The sequence below is a fragment of the Furipterus horrens genome, unplaced genomic scaffold, assembly GCF_987537825.1.
Source record: "Furipterus horrens unplaced genomic scaffold, mFurHor1.1.pri manual_scaffold_13, whole genome shotgun sequence".
NCBI lineage: Eukaryota > Metazoa > Chordata > Mammalia > Chiroptera > Furipteridae > Furipterus > Furipterus horrens.
Genome location: NW_028327183.1, coordinates 38,559,697 through 38,571,361, shown reverse-complemented (window position 1 = coordinate 38,571,361; position 11,665 = coordinate 38,559,697). Strand labels below are relative to the sequence as shown.

The 11,665-nt window shown below is 40.3% G+C and overlaps 1 pseudogene; it reads left to right on the top strand.

The window, feature by feature from the left end:
• The first annotated feature begins 266 nt into the window (after positions 1-266).
• Positions 267-4,223, top strand: LOC149994590 (UPF0729 protein C18orf32 homolog pseudogene; annotated as a pseudogene).
• Positions 4,224-11,665: the final 7,442 nt, after the last annotated feature.

The following is an 11,665-nucleotide window of genomic DNA, read 5'->3' as shown; positions in this document are numbered from 1 at the left end:
GGACCAGAATGCTTCACAAGTCAATTTTACCAAAGATTCAAAGAAGAACTAAACAGCTATCCTTCTCAAACTATTCCAAAAAATTCAAGAGGAGGAAAGACTCCTAAGCTCATTTTTATGAAGCCAGTATTATCCTGATTCAAAAAAGCAGGTAAAGACACTACAAAAAAATTATAGGCCAATATTCTTGATGAACATAGATCCAAAAATCCTCAACAAAATATTAGCAAATTGAATTCAGCAATACATTAAAAAAATCATACACCATGATCAAGTGAGATTTACTCCTGGAATACAAGATTGGTACAGTGTCCACAAACAATAAAGGTGATATACCAGATATACAGAATCATATAATTATATCAGTAGATGTAGAAAAAGCATTTGACAAAATCAGCACCCATTTATCACAAAACTCTCAGCACAGTGGGAGCAGAGAGAACATATCTCAACATAATAAAGGCAATGTGTGACCAATGCACAGCTAACGTGTCCAACAGGGAAAAACTAAAAGCTTTTCCTTTAAGATCAAAGACAAGACAAGAATATATACTCTCCCTACTCTTGTTCAACAGAGTACTGGAAGCTCTAGCCTCAGCAATCAGACATGAAGAAGAAATTAAAGGCATCCAAATTGGAAAGAAAAAAAGTTAAACTGTCATTACTTGCAGACATCATGGTACTGTATATGGAGAACCCTAAAGAGTTCACAGAAAAACTACTATAACTGATAAATGAATTCAGTAAAGCAGCAGGATACAAAATAAATGTTCGGAAATCTGAACTATCAGAGAAAACTAAGAAAACAATCCCATTTACAATTGCATCCAAAATATACCTGGGAGTAAATTTAACCAATGAGGCAAAAAACTCCAAGAATTGTTAAGACACTGAAGAAAGAAATTGCAGAAGATACAAATAAATGGAAGCATATACCATGCTAACAAATAGGAAGAATTAACATAATTAAAATGGCCATACTACTCAAAATCCCTGGCTGGTTTGGCTCAGTGGATTGAGCGTCGGCCTGCGAGCTAAGTGTCGCTGGTTCGATCTTCCAGTCAGGGCACATCAGAGAAGGAAAACTCTGACTCCAAAAACCTCCGCTGCCTTGCGGCATACCTCTTCAGGGGAAAGGCTAAGGGAGTAAACCCCGACAGAAAATCCGGAGCCGGAGTCCCTAAGGCGGTTTCACGTTGTAGTCAACACCGGCAACTCCTGCGGCGCACCTGAAGCCAAGCTGTATTGACTCCGTCTTTCCCTTGGACCCTTCAGCTGCGAAGAGAGGGGGGGTCTGCTGCATGGGCAACAGCAGACCCTCCATATCACCCTGCCCAGGCTCTGTAGCTTCAGCTTCACTGGAGAGGACACTCCAGCGTCATCGCAAGATGTCGATTCAACACGGGAGGAGACAGATACCGTGTCACTCCCGAGTCGGACTGCACAGCCATTCTCGGCGGTGCAGATAGACTCTTAAGAAGCTACACCATCGTCTCTCGAGACGGACGGCTGCCGACCGACGACTACTCAAAGCAATCTATACATTCAATGCAATTTCTATCAAAATACCAGTAACATTTTTTCAAAGATCTAGAACAAATAATCCAAAAATTTATATGGGACCACAAAAAAAAAAAAAAAAACCCCCAAATAGAGAAAGCAATCTTGAGAAAGAAGAACAAAGTTGGAGGTATCACATTACCTGATATCAAGCTATATACTACATGATCACTGTAATCAAAACAGCATGGTACTGGCATAAAAACAGATACATAGGTCAATGAAACAGAATGGAGAGTCCTGAAATAAATCCATACCTATTTGATAAGTTAATATATGACAAAGGAGTTAAGAACATACAGTTGGGGTAAAGGCAGTCAATTCAATAAAATCTGCTGGGAAAATTGGACAAATAAATGCAAAAAAATAAAACCAGACCACCTTCTTACACTATATATAAGAACAAACTCAAAATGGGTTAAAGACTTAAATGTAAGACTAAAAACCATGAAACTCCTAGAAGAAAACGTAGTAAAATCTCTGACACTTCTCTTAGCAATATTTTTCCCCTTCTATATCTCCTTGGGCAAAGGAAACAAAAGAAAAAATAATCAAGGCTCTAGATGGGTAATTCAATTGGTTAGAGTGGCTTCCTGATGTGCCAAGGCCGCATGAATAGGTGCAACAACAAACTGATTATTTTTTCCCTCTCTCTCTCCCTCTCCCATCCTCTCTTTCTCTAAAATAAATTTTAAAAAGAAAAACAGGCAAATGGGACTACATCAAACTAAAAAGTGTTTACCCAGCAAAGGAAACCATCAACAAAATGAAAAGGCAACTTACTGAATGGGAGAACATATTCACCAATGATATATCCAATAAGCGGTCAATATCCAAAGTTTATAAGAATTCAAAAAAACAAATAAACAATCCAGTTAAAAATGGGCAGAAGTCCTGAACAGACACTTCTTCGAAGAGGACATACAAATGGCCAATAGACATGTGAAAAGATGCTCAATGTCACTAAGCATCAGAGAAATGCATATTAAAACCATAGTGAGGTATCACCCTATATCTGTCAGAATGGCTATCATCAACAAATCAACAAACAAGTGTTGGCAAGGATGTGGAGAAAAGTGGGCTCTGTGAACTGTTGGTAGTAATGCAGATTGGTGTAGCCACTACAGAAAATAGCATGGAGGTTCCTCAAAAAATTAAAAATGGAACTGCCTTATGACCCGATGATTCCACTTCTGGTTATATATCTGAAGAAACCCAAAACACTAATTTATAAGAATATATGTCTATGTTCATTGCAGTGTTATATACAATAGCCAAGATAGGGAAGCAACCCAAGTGTCTGTCAATATAAAAATGGATAAAAAAATGGTGGTACATATATTCAATGTAATATTACTCAACCATAAAAAAAAGAGTGAAAATTTTACCATTGCAACAGCATGAATGGACCTAGAGGGTCATATGCTAAGCAAAATAAGCCAGTCATAGGAAGACAAATACCATATAATTTCACTTAAATGTGGAATCTAAAGAACAAAATAAACAAAACAGAAACAGACTCATAGATACAGAGAACAGACTGATAGTTGCCAGAGGGGATGGAGGTTGAAAGACTGGGTGAAAAAGGTAAGAGGATTAAGATGTACAAATTGGTAGTTACAAAACAATCACAGGAATGTAGAGTACATAATAGAAAATCGTCGGCAGCCGTCCGTCTCGAGAGACGATGGTGTAGCTTCTTAAGAGTCTATCTGCACCGCCGAGAATGGTTGTGCAGTCCGACTCGGGAGTGACACGGTATCTGTCTCCTCCCGTGTTGAATCGACATCTTGCGATGACGCTGGAGTGTCCTCTCCAGTGAAGCTGAAGCTACAGAGCCTGGGCAGGGTGATATGGAGGGTCTGCTGTTGCCCATGCAGCAGACCCCCCCTCTCTTCGCAGCTGAAGGGTCCAAGGGAAAGACGGAGTCAATACAGCTTGGCTTCAGGTGCGCCGCAGGAGTTGCCGGTGTTGACTACAACGTCAAACCGCCTTAGGGACTCCGGCTCCGGATTTTCTGTCGGGGTTTACTCCCTTAGCCTTTCCCCTGAAGAGGTATGCCGCAAGGCAGCGGAGGTTTTTGGAGTCAGAGTTTTCCTTCTCTGATGTGCCCTGACTGGAAGATCGAACCAGCGACACTTAGCTCGCAGGCCGACGCTCAATCCACTGAGCCAAACCAGCCAGGGTCATAATAATATTATCAATAAAATGGTAATGACTATATATGTGCCAGGTAGATACTGAAAGTATTGGGGAAAAACACTTTGTAAAAGTATATGATTGTCTAACCACTATGCTATGTACTTGAAATTAATACATAATTATATTGAATGTAAACTGTAATTGAAAATAAAACTTAAATTAAAAAAGCTAATTACAGTGCAGACCTTTGCACTTGGGCTTGGTGGTTGTGGGAGCTCACACCTGGGACAACGGTGTGCATTCCTTGCATCATCATTCCAGTTCTGCTCTGGGTCTACAAGAAGTTTTTGAAGCCATACCTATACCCTCTGATTTCCCCCTTTGTTAGTCGCATGTGGCCTGGAAAAGCTGTACAAAAATCCAATGATAAAAGCAAAGGCAAAGTGGACTACCAGGGTGTGGACATAAATGGATTACCAGCAAAAGGACCAACAGAAGTCTCTGAGAAAAAGAAAGATTAAAGTGCTTGTCCCAGAGGGAAAAAAAAGTTAATTACAAAAATAATTCAATTTACAATTGAGGTGGATGTGCCTCACACACCCTGGGCTCGGCTGGAAGCTGCTCTGTCCAGCAGAGTCTTCGTGACCATGGCAGAACAAACTCTTACCCAGGACACTTTATTATGTCTGGTGAACAAACTTTAACCCAGGACATTTCATTATGTCTGAGGGAAGGAAGGTGGCTGCCTCTCTAGTGCAGAACAGCGATTAGACCTTCTTCCTCATGCCTTTTATTGAGGAGGATACACATGGGAGATACAAGGTCAAGATTCATGAATCATCAATAGTTTGGAGGCGTTAGGATTATAGTTGACAGTAACAGATTACATGTACTAGTACAGAGGGTACAGTGACCAGTCTGTGTCAGGGTCTATCAAACATCTTGACGCCATACTGGCATTAGGTGCAAGGTTTCATACATTCCTTGTTAGAGATTGTTTATGTTAAATTAATGATAAAGAAAGCAGAGCCAGTTTAAAGCATAATAAGCGTTATTTAAATCCAATTCCCATGGAAACTCTCTGAGTGGTCTTTGGTTATGTTTCACAAACAGCCTTATGTTGAGACTTAAAGACAAGCACAGCCGGAACGCCAGCGGTAGTCATGCTCAGACTGGGGCTATAACTCCCTAAACCACGAGGAGCAGTTCTCTACATATAATAACATCAAAAAGAATGTAATACCTAGAAATTAACCCAACCAAGGAGGCAAAAAACTTGTACAATGAAAACTACAAAACACTGCTGAAAGATAGGCATAAATGAATGGAAATACATCCCATGTAGCAAAATGCTGATATTACTCAAAGTGATCTACAGATTGATGGAATCTCTATTAAAATCCCAATGATGATTTTTGCAGAAATAGAAAAACCCACCCTAAAACACATATGAAATCTCAAAAGACCCTGAATAGCCAAAATAATTTTGAAAAAAGAATACAAAACAGAAGGATTCATACTTCCTGATTTCAAAACTTACTATTACAAAGCTATGGTAAGCAAAAAAGTGTGGTATTCTTGTTAAGACAAACATTAAAACAATAGGACAGAACAGAGAACCCAGAAATGAACCCTCAAATATATGGTTAAATAATTTTTGACAAGGCTGCCAAGACCATTCAATGGGGGAAAGGATAGTCTTTTCAACAAATGGTGCTGGCAAAAGTGGATATCCACGTAAAGAAGTCAGATTCTTAGTTAACACCATATACAAAATTTAACTCAAAATGGATCAAAGATCTAAATATAAGACTTAAAATAACAAAACTATTAAAAGAAAACATAGGACAAAAGGTTCACAACACTGAATTTGGCAATGATTTCTCACACATGACACCAAAGACACAGTTTTCAGTGTCCATCAATAGACGGATAAGCAAAATGTTCTATATGCAGAAAATGGAATATAAATCAGCATTAAAAAGGAAATTCTGTAATCATACAACATAAATGAACCTTGAAAATGTTATGCTAAGTGAAATAAGTCAGTCACAAAAAGACACATACTGTATGATTCCATTTATATGGTGGTTGCCAGGGACTGAGGTGAGGGTGAAATGGGTATAGAGTTTCAGTCTGATGAGATGAAAATTACAGAGATTGATGGTTGTATTTAACACCAGTGAATTGTACACTGAAAATGGTTAAGATGGTAAGTTTATGTTATTTGTACTTTATCACAATAAAAAAGTTTTTAAAAAAAGGAGCAGAGAGAGAGAAAGAAATGGGGTGGTAGATGAAGAATATGGAGTCAAATGAGGGATTTTTTTTTTTTTGAAGAGGGATGTCATTATATGTTTGTGTAATGATGGGAATAGTCCAGGAGATAGTGGGAAATCCTAGAGTGAAAACTTATAATTAAGAACAGTGGGAAATGGATATATAAAAATATCGCAGTGTTATGTAGGGGTACTAAATAGTCCCTGTAAAAATTTCAATATGTAAGTACGTAAGGGCTTTAAATGTTCTTTGTAAGAAGTAGCAAGGACTTGCTAAAAGGCCTTGGAAAAAGGAATGTAAGAAGGAGTGTTATAGCAATTAGTGATTTACAAGCTAAAAGCACCTCAGCCTCTATCACCTCCCATTTGCTTGCTTGTGTCTGGTTTATAACATTTGTGAAGGTTGTGCTTTGCAGAATGTCTAGCCCTTTGAAAATAAATTGCTTCACAGGGAGTTCGTCCCTGGCTGAAAAGCTATGCTGCCGCCGAAGATAACCTTATAGCCTTGCGAATTTCTGTTCCTGTTACTGCCAAGACATTCCTGCAGTCCTGCCCAGCCCCCTCTTCCTAAGGCTGTTTGCCGCCAAAGAAGAAACAAAGAGACTGCACCAGTATAAAAAACCAGCGTTTAGACTCCATTGTAGGTTGGAGCATGTTAGAGACCTGCTCAGGGTCTGCCCTACTCCTGGCCATTATTAAAAACCCTTTGCTTAACTTTATACACCGCTTCAGAGTGTTCAATCTCGCCTATGTAGCCGTAACAGTTACAGTGTGGAAAAAGGCCATCCCCAAATTCTCCACAGCTCACTTTTCCTGAGAGATGCCTTTGCATATCTATGGTCGATAGCTAGTGTCTTAGTAATGCAAGTGATCATGTCTTTCCAAGGCGCCTAAGAGATGAGAGGGACTTTGATCATAGAATGGTGATGAAAGAGCTTACAGGGCCTGCGTGAGATTCTGCCAGTGGCCAGGACTGGCCAACCCTGCCCATTGTGTCACAGGCTGCAGTCAGGGATTTAAAAATAAGGTGGCAGTTGTTAAGGAGGGGAGAGACGTGGTCTGAGAGAAGGAAAGAACAGTTATGCAGTTTGTAGGGATAATTTGGCCATGTGGCCTAGGCTAGTAAGAAAGCTGTTGTTTTGATTGTGCTGGCTTCAGTTGACTCCAAAGTCATCAAGGACTCTGCTTTGCAGACCTGGACTTTTTGGACTTTTACATGCACAGAGAACTCTCTTGGGATTTGTGCCTTTACTGGACTTCACCATAATCCAGTGCAACATGGCACGTGTTTTCCTGGACTATTATATGGAGGCTGGTGACATCATACCCAAGATCCTGAAGAAGAGAGATGACAGATAAGAAATGGTTGCAGTTTCAATCCCTGGTCAGGACACATAACCTAGGATTCAATCCTTGGTTGAGGCATGTTGGGGAGGCATCGAACTGATGTTCTTTTCTCACATCAATTCTTCTCTTCCTTTCTCCCCCCAACCCCAATCAATAAACAAACAAAAAGAAATCAGGCTTCTGCTTAACCAGTTTAGAGATAACTATCATAATGGACTGTGCTGACTTACACGTAGAGAACTTTCAGTTCCCTCCTGATTTCTTTGTTCTGCTTTCACTCTCCTTCCTAAGAAAAACCCCTGTATACACTGAGAGGTTAAGATGATCTTTGGTATGGGAGTGTACTATCTTCTCAGGCTGCTGGAACTTGAATAAATCATCTTTCTTGAAGTGGCAGGCAGCTGAACCTTAATTTGGTATTAGAGTACTTCCTCTGACCCACCTAAGTACATTTCCTGTCACTCTTCTTCTTATCTTCTTACCCACTTCTAGCAGCCTTGCTCAAACATGTGAAATGCAACCCCCCTCAGGGTCTTGGCACTTAACTATTCTTTTGCCTGGAATGCTGTTGCACCAGATAAACATGTTTTACTCTTCATTTTCTCAGATTTCTACTCAAATATCGTTTTATCAAGGAGACCGCCTTCCCTTTTTCCTTCTGACATTGTCCATATCCCTTACAGTGCTTTATTTTTCTCCACAGCACTTACTTAGCAACTCATACTTCTGTATTTATTGTCTATCTCACTCCACTTCATATCAGCTCTGTGAAGGAAATCACTTTGTTTTGTGTACTGATCAGTGCCAATGTTTAGTACAGTGCCTAGAACACAGTTAAATACTCAGTATTATAAGGTTGGTGCAAAAATAATGTCCGATTTTGAGGTCTATTTTAAAAATGGAAAAGCCCATGATTATGAAAATATTTATTCATTAACATAACATTTTTTGTTTTTTAGAACCTCATTCCAACTGTCAACTAGCTTATAAATGCCATGCTTGTAAAATTATTTAGGTTTTGAAGCAAAATATGAATCCAACTTATTTTCAACCTCTTGTCTTGATGTCAACCTAAGACCATCAAAATGGTTCTGTAGTCCCCAAAACAAGTGATAATCAGAAGGAGCAAGATCAGGAGAATATGAAGGATAAAGCAGTATTTCCCAAACAAGCTCTTCCAAGAAATTTTGGGGGAGTTGAGCTGTGTGAGGACGAGCATTATCATGATGGAAGATGACACCTTTCTGTTGACCAAGGAGGGTCACTTTTGGTTCAAAGCTGCTTTCAGATGACGAAGTTGTTCACAGTAAAGATTAGCAGTAATTGATTGTTGTCTAACAGTTCGTAATGGACAACTCCTTCCGTATCCCACCATACACTCAACATGATCTTCTTTGGATGAAGTCCTCCTCTTGGTTGTTGAATTCTTCTGCCTCCTCGACTAATCCACAATTGGCAGCATTTAATATTATGGTAAAGGATCCACTTCTCAGAACCTGTAACAAGCCTACCTAAAAATGGTGCCTGACGGTGTTGCAAAAGCAATGATTCACAAGCAACATGCTCTTGCAGATTCTCTGGAGACAGTGTGTGACCCATTTTCCAACTACTGAAACCTTTCCTATCCTTTCCAGTTGGCAAGCATGGTTGTATGGGCTACGTTAAATTGTTCAGCAATTTCTCTAGAGGTAATAGTTTGGTTTTCTGTGACAATAGCTTCCAACACTTTGGAATCAAGTTTTTATGGACGACAGTCTTTGGCTCATTTTTCAAACTGAAATCCCAACTTCGGAAATGGGAAAACCACCTCCTGCAACTTCTTTCAGTCACTGCATCAGCCCCATAAGTGCTCTGAATAGACTTTGCTGCTGAACTTGCATTGGCACCTTTATGAAACTCATAGAGTAAAACATTTCTAATGTAGTTTTTGGATGGGATGAACATGGGTGCAAATGTTGCAGATGATTATGAACAATACTTCGATAATTCGAAAAAATAAGGTATAAATTAGTTACTGTGACATCAAAAAATTATAAGAAGAGGCACAAATTTAATAAATACTATCTAAAACTTTCTTTTAAAAAAGTTGGACATTAGTTTTGCACCAACCTGATACTGAAAAAAAAATTTTAAATCTTCACCTGAGGACATTTTCTAATTGCTTTTAGAGAGGAAGAGAGAGGAAGGGAGAGGAGGAGAGGAGGAGAGGGGGAGAAGAGAGGAGAGAGAGAGAGAGAGAGAGAGAGAGAGAGAGAGAGAGAGAGAGAGAGATCATGAATGTGAAAGAGAAACATTGATCAATTGCCTCTCATAGGCTCCCTGACCAGGGATTTAAGACACAACCTAGGTATATGCTGTGACTGGGAATTGAACCTGCAACATTTTGGTGTATGGGTTAAAGCTCCAACCGAGCCATACTGGCCAAGGCTCAGTATTCCTTCATTGAGTGAATGCTTATTTATCAGCTGTTAGCTTTTGTCTGATGGAAGGCAAGGCTAGGCTCTTGTGGATTGGAAAGTGATACACCAAGCTATTAATGCAGTGAACAATAAAGAACTCAGTTTTAAAACTTTAAAAATCCACCTGCTCATCATGGTGGCCACATTACCAGGGGAAATACTACAGGCTTATAATGAGTAATACCCTGGCTGGTTTGGCTCAGTGGATTGAGCGTCGGCCTGCGAGCTAAGTGTCGCTGGTTCGATCTTCCAGTCAGGGCACATCAGAGGAGGAAAACTCTGACTCCAAAAAACCTCCGCTGCCTTGCGGCATACCTCTTCAGGGGAAAGGCTAAGGGAGTAAACCCCGACAGAAAATCCGGAGCCGGAGTCCCTAAGGCGGTTTGACGTTGTAGTCAACACCGGCAACTCCTGCGGCGCACCTGAAGCCAAGCTGTATTGACTCCGTCTTTCCCTTGGATCCTTCAGCTGCGAAGAGAGGGGGGGTCTGCTGCATGGGCAACAGCAGACCCTCCATATCACCCTGCCCAGGCTCTGTAGCTTCAGCCTCATTGGAGAGTACACTCCAGTGTCATCGCAAGATGTTGATTCAACACGGGAGGAGACAGATACCGTGTCACTCCCGAGTCGGACTGCACAGCCATTCTCGGCGGTGCAGATAGACTCTTAAGAAGCTACACCATCGTCTCTCGAGACGGACGGCTGCCGACGACGACGATAATGAGTAATGCTATATCTCTTGGGTTCCTTCTAGCTGTAATCTTAAAGGAATGGCAGATTGCTCAGTTCATCAGAAGCAGAACTGGAACTGGAACTGGAACCTATTCATTAATTCATCAATATTTACTGATCACTGTAAAAGCCAGACACTATGCCAGGGTTGGGTATGGGAAAGGAATGTGCAACACTGAATAAAATTCAGTCTCTGCTCACAAGGAGAATACAGTCTAGCAGTTGAGTTAGGTAATTATAAAGTAAAGAAATAAATGCCACATAGTAGAAACTTCAAATGATATACACAGGAGAAATACTGACCCAATGGGGTAAAATGATGAAGAAAGGGTCAGACAAGATATTATGGCCCACACCAAAATATGAGGGTGGCATTTAGAAGGTAGAACCAACAGGTCACATAGGACAACCAGGTTTTCTTCTCATGCAACTTGAGTGCATGTTATTTTTCCTAGGAAAGGTATGGGGTTTTTTTGTGTGGAGATAAAGGAAGGGCAGAGAAAAATTGCCAGCAGGACAAGAAAATGGAAATGTCCAGTAGGTCATTAGAAATATGTGTCTGGAACTCTGAAGAAAAGTCTGGGCTGGAGACAGAACTTGGGAAGTCATCAATATAGATAGTAATTGAATTCCTGTAAATTGTTGAGATTATGCAAGATAAGAAGAGAAAGGGGAAAAGGTATAACTCAAAGGAACACGCATATTTAATGGATGGGTAAAGCCAGAAGAGACTGCCAAGTATTTTTTTCTTTTTCCTTTTATGTTTATTTATTTATTTATTTTTGGGGGGATCCCCGCTTTGTAACAGTTTCCCCCATTCAGACTTAAGATCCTTTATAATCTTATAAAGGACAATGGCAAAGGTCTCATGCTCCTCTAGCTGCTTCAAGTAGGACATGGTTGTCCTATCTATCCTTGGGTCCAGAAATCCCTAATAAGAATGGGGGTGTAGAGGGGAGGGTGGCCTTCCCACATTGGGAAGGATCTTGCAGACTCCAGGTCAGTTGGCTGTCCCCGGACAATGGCATGTTTGGTTAAACAGGCTGGCATCCTTGTTGTATTCTGGGGGCAACAGATTTGGCAACAGGGTTAAAAGGCATCATTCAATCCATAACCACTAGATGACAAAAGGCAGGGATTAATTGC